The 7,787-nt window shown below is 43.7% G+C and overlaps 1 long non-coding RNA gene across 1 annotated transcript; it reads left to right on the top strand.

Annotated features, from left to right (window-relative positions):
• The first annotated feature begins 5,434 nt into the window (after nt 1-5,434).
• Nucleotides 5,435-7,482, top strand: LOC134486364 (uncharacterized). Its single transcript, XR_010065192.1, has 2 exons — nt 5,435-5,572; nt 6,516-7,482. It is a non-coding gene; the product is annotated as an uncharacterized LOC134486364 (long non-coding RNA).
• Nucleotides 7,483-7,787: the final 305 nt, after the last annotated feature.

Raw genomic sequence — 7,787 nt, 5'->3', positions numbered from 1 at the left:
TCAAAGGGATGCATGCCTCTCCCACAGGCCAGAAAGGCTCAGAGACTAAAGACTGTGAAAAGAAGTCCAGTGGTAGCCAGATTGGGATGAGAGGAGAGGGATGAAGGAAGAGTAAAGCGATGGAGGGGTGGAGGGTAAGGGAGAACTGGAAAGAGAGCCTGAGAGGCTGGAAGACATCAGCCCTTTGAAGACCGATGTTTGACTTCCTGTGTGGCCCAGCAATCTGCCCCACTGGTGGCTTGTCCCCACCCGTGGGGAGGGCCCCTGCCCTTCCTGTTAAAGGAGAATCAGTAAGCCTGTGTAGATTGTTAGGCTTTGTTTTTAGACTTGTTTCTCCATTATGTGAGCTTTGGGTGGTGGCTGCAGGGGGTAATTGTATGAGAAAACATCGTTCTAGTCCTTGATTGGAGACGGTGAAGGTTTTTCTTGGTTATGTGGATTTCTGGGTCTGGCAACTCTTGCTTATGACTGGACCCCTGTCCAAAGTCCCCTTTTCATGTTGGGCAAGCAAATAATGCAAGCATTCGTTCATGACTTTCGATACTTCTGTTTATCTCTTTATTGGCAAATCTGTGTGTTGAGTGTTCTGCAAATTAATCATCCAACTTATCACCTCCAAGATATTTACATTAACTTAAGGCTCGTAAGGATGAAATGGGGTTCGTGATGAAAAATCTATGTGCCCCTCCATTCATTTTTGTGCGTCTAACTTCTTTTTGCCCCCAGCATCCCTGAAGACAGCTCTCAACAGACAGCAGTTTCTCTCTCAGACGCTCCAGCCTTCTGTGTCACGGATGAACTGAAATGTCCCCAGCGCCTTTCTGTGGAGGATTTGTCTCCAAGCGTTTTCTATTCTAAAAACAGTCGCAGCGACGAGAAATTGCACATAAATACAGATTAGACATTATGTGCTGTATCTATGAGAGCAATCCCTAGGAGTAGACTGCTGGATCAAAGGACACGTGCATGGTTCTATTGGTGCTGCTGAATTGCCTTGTAGCCCAGAAACCAATGACTACCTTCTCCCTTGCTGCTCTGCCTATGTGCCACTTATGTTTTCAATACAGCTAAGTGAAAAAAAAGCACTAGATCTTATTTTTAAGTTGAATTTGTCTTCATATGAGCAAGATTTTTTACAACTTTTAACTTTTTTATTATTTGAGAATTTCTCATTCATATATATATAGTGGTTTGTATATACTCAGCCCAGGGAGTGGCACTATTAGAGGGTGTGGCCCTGTTGAGGTAGGTGTGGTCTTGTTGAAGTAGGTATGTCACTGTGGATGTGGGCTTTAAGACCCTCATCCTAGCTGCCTGGAAGTAAGTATTCTGCTAGCAACCTCCAAATGAAGATGTAGAACTCTCAGCTCCTCTTGCACCATGCCTGCCTGGATGCTGCCATGTTCTGCCTTGATGACAATGGACAGAACCTCTGAACCTGTAAGACAGCCCCAATTAAGAGTTGCTTTGGTCATGGTGTCTGTTCACAGTAGTAAAACTCCTAAGAATATCTATATCTATATCTATCTATCTATCTATCTATCTATCTATCTATCTATCTATCTATCTATCTATCTATCTATCTATCTGTGTGTATGTATGTATATGTATATGTATATGTATATGTATATGTATATGTATATGTATATGTATATGTATATGTATATGTATATGTATATGTATATGTATATGTATATGTATATGTATATGTATATGTATATGTATATGTATATGTATATGTATATGTATATGTATATGTATATGTATATGTATATGTATATGTATATGTATATGTATATGTATATGTATATGTATATGTATATGTATATGTATATGTATATGTATATGTATATGTATATGTATATGTATATGTATATGTGTCTTACTTTACAGCCCCAGCTGGCCTGAAACACACTATGGAAACCAGGTTGACCTCAAGCTCACAGAATCCACCTTCCTTTGCATCCCGAGTGCTGGGATTGCAGGTTTATTCCACCGTGCCCAGTCCCTGTGTAGTGTTTTGGTCAAGTCTACTCTTCAATCCCTCCCCTCCATTTCCTCCCCTTCCCTCTTCCATTCCCATCTTCGTGTGGTTGGGTTTTTAAACCCATGGAGTCCATTTAGGGCTGTGTGTATGGATGTGTGTGTGGGACCATCCACTGGAGTCACTTAACGGAAGCTCTCTCCACCAGCAGCCATCGGCTGTCAATACCTTTTTGTCTTGGGGTGGGTTTTTTAGCTCCTCCCATTTTGCAAACACGGGGAAATGTTTTCTTAATACATGCAACTCTTTTCCTGTATTGCTCACAAACTCCTCACAAATTTTTCTTCTGTCCTTGGTTGCAAAGATCTATGTCATATATATATATCAGTAATGATTTATTTCTAAAGAATTACGATGTCTTTATATAAAATGAGCCATCCTTTAAAAATATTTTTGAAATTTATTTTTAAGGATGCACATATCTATGTGTGCACACCTGTCTTCTGAATGTGACTATGTCATGTGAGTGCAGGTGTCTGTGAAGATCAGAGGCATCATGTCCCCAGGAAGCCAGAGCTCAGGTGGTTGTAAGACACTTGACCTGGGTGCTGGGAGTCAAACATGTTCTTTACCACTAAACTGTCACTCTGTCCTTATTTAATGTCAGTGAGCATTAGTCGGTATTTGAGTTTATTGGGCTGCTTTATAACTGTTCACAAAGAGATGTGTACAATGCACTTTTTTTTTAATGAGTCCATTTGGGTTTTTTGTTGTTGTTGTTGTTTTTGTTTTCTTTTGTTTTTTCAGACAGGGTTTCTCTGTGTGGCCCTGCCTGTCATCCTGGAACTTGGTCTGTGGACCAGGCTGGCCTCGAACTCATTATCTCTGCTTCACTAGGACTGGGATTAAAGATGTGAGCCTCTACCTCTTATGTATTCTTTTTAGGTAATTTGTTTTGGGGTGTTCCAAATTGGATTGAGCTCTGGGCCTCCTAAATGCAGCATTTGCTCAGTTGACCACACTTTAGCTGTTGTTAAGTCACAGTGAAATATGTTTGTACCCTTTATCCTTTTTTTAAAAAAAATATTTTTGCAGTTACTCCTTGAAGGTCCTGAGTATTTCGTACAGCAGTTGCTGCACTCAACCTTTGGTGGGTTTGCTGCGTTTGTTTGAAATGCTTTCCTGGTCTATTTCCTGTACACTGGTAGTTAGAGGTAGGAGCTGGATAGCAGGGTTCGAGTTTGGATTCTTTGGTGAGCATCGGCAGTGTTATTATTATATACTTCCTGTTGAATCACATTAGGGGGCACATAAGGGTCTGGTTGTCTTCGTGTGCTGTTACGACTGATCTGCCACTGCAGTCCACATACTGTTTTCAAAGAACGACGTTACGTACAGAAAGCGATATTTGTCTCTGTGTACAAAGTGGAGCGTCAAAGGAGAAATCCATAGCTTTGCTCTTGAGAGAACACTTGCGACAGGAAGAGCTGACGTCTCTCTCTGACTCAGCAGAAGATTCTCAGAACAAAGCCACGCTTCTCCCCGGAGTTCCTTCTGTCTCCTGGTTATAATTCCGCTATCAGGGGTTTTGAGTTTCCTGACTCATTGTAACTAAATATGTTGAGATTTCCAGCATCTCTCTTCCTTCCGGTGCTTTTCCTTTCTTTCTTTTTTTTTTTTTTTTGGTTCTTTTTTTTGGAGCTGGGGACCGAACCCAGGGCCTTGCGCTTCCTAGGCAAGCGCTCTACCACTGAGCTAAATCCCCAACCCTTTTCCTTTCATTTAGAGTAAATGAAGGGTTTTTTTTTCATCTTTTCGTGTATCTTGCTATTTAAAATGTCTCTGCTAGCTGCCTCTCAAATGTCAGCCCTTCTAGGAGGGTTGTGGATGAGATCATCTTCTTGATAATGAGCCTTGTGGATGTTCAATGTCCTAATGACCATTGCTCTCTGAGTGGTTTTGTGCCTTTACCTTTCTCTTCCCTCCACTCATCAAGTCCCAGATGCCCATGGGCCATCAGTCTGTAAAATGGCCCTGTGCCATCCTATTCTTCCTAGGTATGACACTTTGTGGGAATGATGAACTCATAGGCCTTGGGAATCCAAATCAACCCGTACGTCTTTCAGAGGCACTTGCTTAAAGGCAATCGAAATCGACTTTTGTTTCATGTAACTTTACATACATATTTCTTCTCAGACAAGTAGGCCAAGTAGTCTCCTGATGGAAAATTGCTTTCTCTAGGCCCATGTATAATAATCTGCAACTGCTTGTCCATTTAAGTGAAATGAATAAGCTATCATAAGCTGACTGTAGAGATTGAGAACAGAGTCCTTTCACTCAACTCCCTATGCTTTGAGGTATGATAGGAGTGTAGAGGCTATTGAAAGAGTTAACACATGGAAGAATCCAGGTGGCAGAGAAAGACCCAGAAGCCTTTCATGGCCTGGGCTTCACAGGACAAATGCAGTTTTTGTTGTTTTTTTTTTTTTTTCCGGAGCTGGGGACCGAACCCAGGGCCTTGTGCTTGCTAGGCAAGCGCTCTACCACTGAGCTAAATCCCCAACCCCAAATGCAGTTTTTATGGGCTAGTTTTAAAAGAAAGACTGGAAGCCTTGTGACTGTAACACGTTCAGCATGCCCAAGAAAAGCCCGAGCTATTTCCTACCAGGTCCAGCTCCCGGGGGCCTAATGAGCTTCCCTCAGCTCCCTTAGTCCACCCTTTCCTGAGAGTACTTTCCTTTCTTTATAGGCTGTTTTTATTTCTAACCATGACAGCCCGGCACAATCACGAGACACAAGAGTCTGGACTTGGGTGCCCTTTGGACTCAAATTCCATAGCTTGGCAAGACACATGTGTCTGTCTTTCCTTTTGTCTGATAGCAGGCAAAAGACTAACCATGTTTTTCCTGGACTATTTCCTCTGACCTCCATGCCTCAAAAGGCAGGTTCACCTAAGCCACGTTGAAGACACAGGTGGAATAATCAGACCTTTAATAATATACCTGTCTATTTTCTTCCAGGAATTCCTGCCTTGTAGCACGGTCGCTTCAGTCACCATGAGGTTTGGTTGGGTTGGTCTGCTTGTCTTCGCTCACAGAGGAAGAACTATTCTTTTCTCTTCTGTCATTTTCTGCTGGATGCTGCCGGAGCCTCCGTGTGCCCTTTTCTGGTACTTTGTGTTTCTTTAGGGCTCCCCTCCCTTTCCTGTGGCTGCTTGCCCATCCTGTGACTGACCCCTGTGCTGGCTTCTCATCTCCATGTTTCCTCCTCTGGTTAACTGCTGAGATACACAGCTTGCCTGCCCCCGGGGCTTCCTTTTGTTTTAAACGCTAATAAAACCATCTTCATGTTTCCACTTGAGTCCATTGTTAAATTCTTCTAATTAATGAGACTAAGAACCCCAGGAGGGGAACTTGATGTTTCTGGTATCACAGGCATAGATTAGAAGCCAGGGTCTTAAATGTATAACGGTCAAGGTGACAGTTTTAGCTTTCTACCGCCAACTCCTCAATGGACATAGCACTGGCTACCCTGTAACATCAGCTCTCAGTTCCTGCCTTCCAAGATTGGGGATCAGGAGAGAAGGAGGTTTGTATCTAGACCGCATGGCAGGCAGCTGGCACAGAATACGTGTGGGTTGCCAACAGTGCTGAGAGAACTAGGTTAGACACTAGAGGAAAATGTCTAAACCTTAGACATACCGGAGAAACGACAGTAGGAGCACTGCTATATCCACTCCTAAAAATCCACTTCACAGAAGAAGGCTGACCCATGCTGGTCCCCGAGCAGTTAGTGAAAGGTACGATGGCAACTGATCATCGTGACGGACCATCGGTTTAAGGGTTCTTTGGTGTCCGAACGTATTCCAAGAAAATAGAAACGCCAAGAAGAGGGATCTTGAGCCTGGGAGCTATGGGAAAGGTTGGATGCAGGTTGGCAAGCAAAGAATGGAAATGTTAGAAACCAGGCAGGAGAGAAGAGGGGGAGGAGGAGGGCCGGGGAGAGGGTGTGGGGGAGGGGCGCATGGGCGTGAGGGGGTGGGGAGGAAGCGGCAGCAGCTAGGAACGCTTTGTGTAAAGTGGGAGTTGGGAGGGTACAGGATGAGGAGTGGGAGGGGAACGGGTTTCAAGGGCAAACCACACAGAACAGTGGGCCCACTGGAAATGCCAGCATTCCTGTGCTTCAGAGCCAGCGGGAAATCTCCCGAAAGACAGCCATCTCCTGTGCTGTTCAGCTGCATCCATTCAGTTTAAAACTGGAAATGTCAATGAGGCTTGTGTGTCTGAGCTCCCAAGCTAGGGCAGTTTCATGCTTTGTGTCAGACGGTAGAAAACAGGGCCTTCAAATCTCAAAAGAGTAGTTCTTCTAGGGGGAAAAAAAAGCCTAGGGAAAATCAAGTTTTATTAAGTTCGCTTTCATGATCCAAATGAGTTCTGATTTTTCTCTTTGTGTGTCAGGTTCTGACTCATTTGGAGGGAAAAAAAAAAAAAACCCCAAAACGGCATCTTTTCTATTGTCTGCTCTCCCACAGAGTCCATGTTCGGAAGGAATCTGTCTGCCCAACTGCACTCGAGACCAAGTCATATCTTCACCTTTCTTAATCAAACATCTAAAGCAAAGCTTCCTGACTTCTGATAAAATTCCGAGTCTGAGGTAACCCTCGGGGATAGCGAAAATCAGACTCCAGCCCAGGCCACAGTCTTTGGCTGCAACCGAGTTTGAAAATGCTTAGGTGGGACATAGAGCCTGTCGTAGTCAAAGGCCACCCCGTTCCCTGTGCAGTTCCTTCTCCTTCATTCACTGAAGCAGAAGGCTCCCAGGGGTACCCAATGGAGAAGAAAGTTTGTAGTCAAGTTTTGAACAAATTGGAAACACCTCTGTTCCTGGCTTCTAATCATCACAACCCCTGATAGCGTCGGAATGTGTGAGGCCAGTCACAAGCGCACCTCCGGTGAGGCTTCTGCATTCAGGTCTATGGGTGTCTCAATCACCAGCTCTCTCAAAGGCTCAGCCATGTCTGTCATGTTCCCATGCATGGTCCTGACTCCTGGACACTCGTGGGCCATAGTATCCTTAAGAGCAACTTTCTTCCAGTGAGGAGAGAAACTCATTAAACACACCTCCTGTCTCTGCTTGTTTCTTCAGCTCCCTTTCTTTTGATCTTCAGAAAGCAACCGATAAAAGAACCAGTTTCACCCAAAAAAGGAAACGAAAATAAACGTTTAAAAGCATGCTGTAATATCCACACCCGGCTGGCACCTTACATTAAACAAAAAAGGGAAAAGGAATTTTATCTGAATATTGCTAGGTTTCGGGGATGGGGGGGTTTAAAAATCTCCCTTAATAATCGTGCCCATTTGATGCGGTGGTCAACAACTGTGGGAAATAATGAAAATCTGTGGAAAATGGGTTTTTGATGCAATGATCTTAGCAGCTTTTTAAAAGATAATGGAACAAGTTTTTAAAAATCACCCTAAGTATTAAAATTCATAGCCTGAGTTTGTTCTGGATGGATGAAAAAATGAGGCAGAAGGGCTGGTGCCATTACCCAGCATTAAAATACTGGCTTAACCATACAAGGACTCCAGTTTCAAGCCATCATATGCATGTATGCATGTACACGCACACACACACACACACACACACACACACACACACACACGCACACACCCATTTTGCTGCACATTCAACTCGAGCAGAAATAAAATCCCAGGTGGTGACAAAGGATAAAGGAGAACAATAGAATCTCTAGGAGCCAATTAGCCTAACCCACTCACTCTATTTTATAGTGTAATGCCATCCT

The sequence above is a fragment of the Rattus norvegicus genome, chromosome 3, assembly GCF_036323735.1.
Source record: "Rattus norvegicus strain BN/NHsdMcwi chromosome 3, GRCr8, whole genome shotgun sequence".
Taxonomy (NCBI): domain Eukaryota; kingdom Metazoa; phylum Chordata; class Mammalia; order Rodentia; family Muridae; genus Rattus; species Rattus norvegicus.
This window is presented reverse-complemented; position numbering and strand designations above follow the sequence as displayed.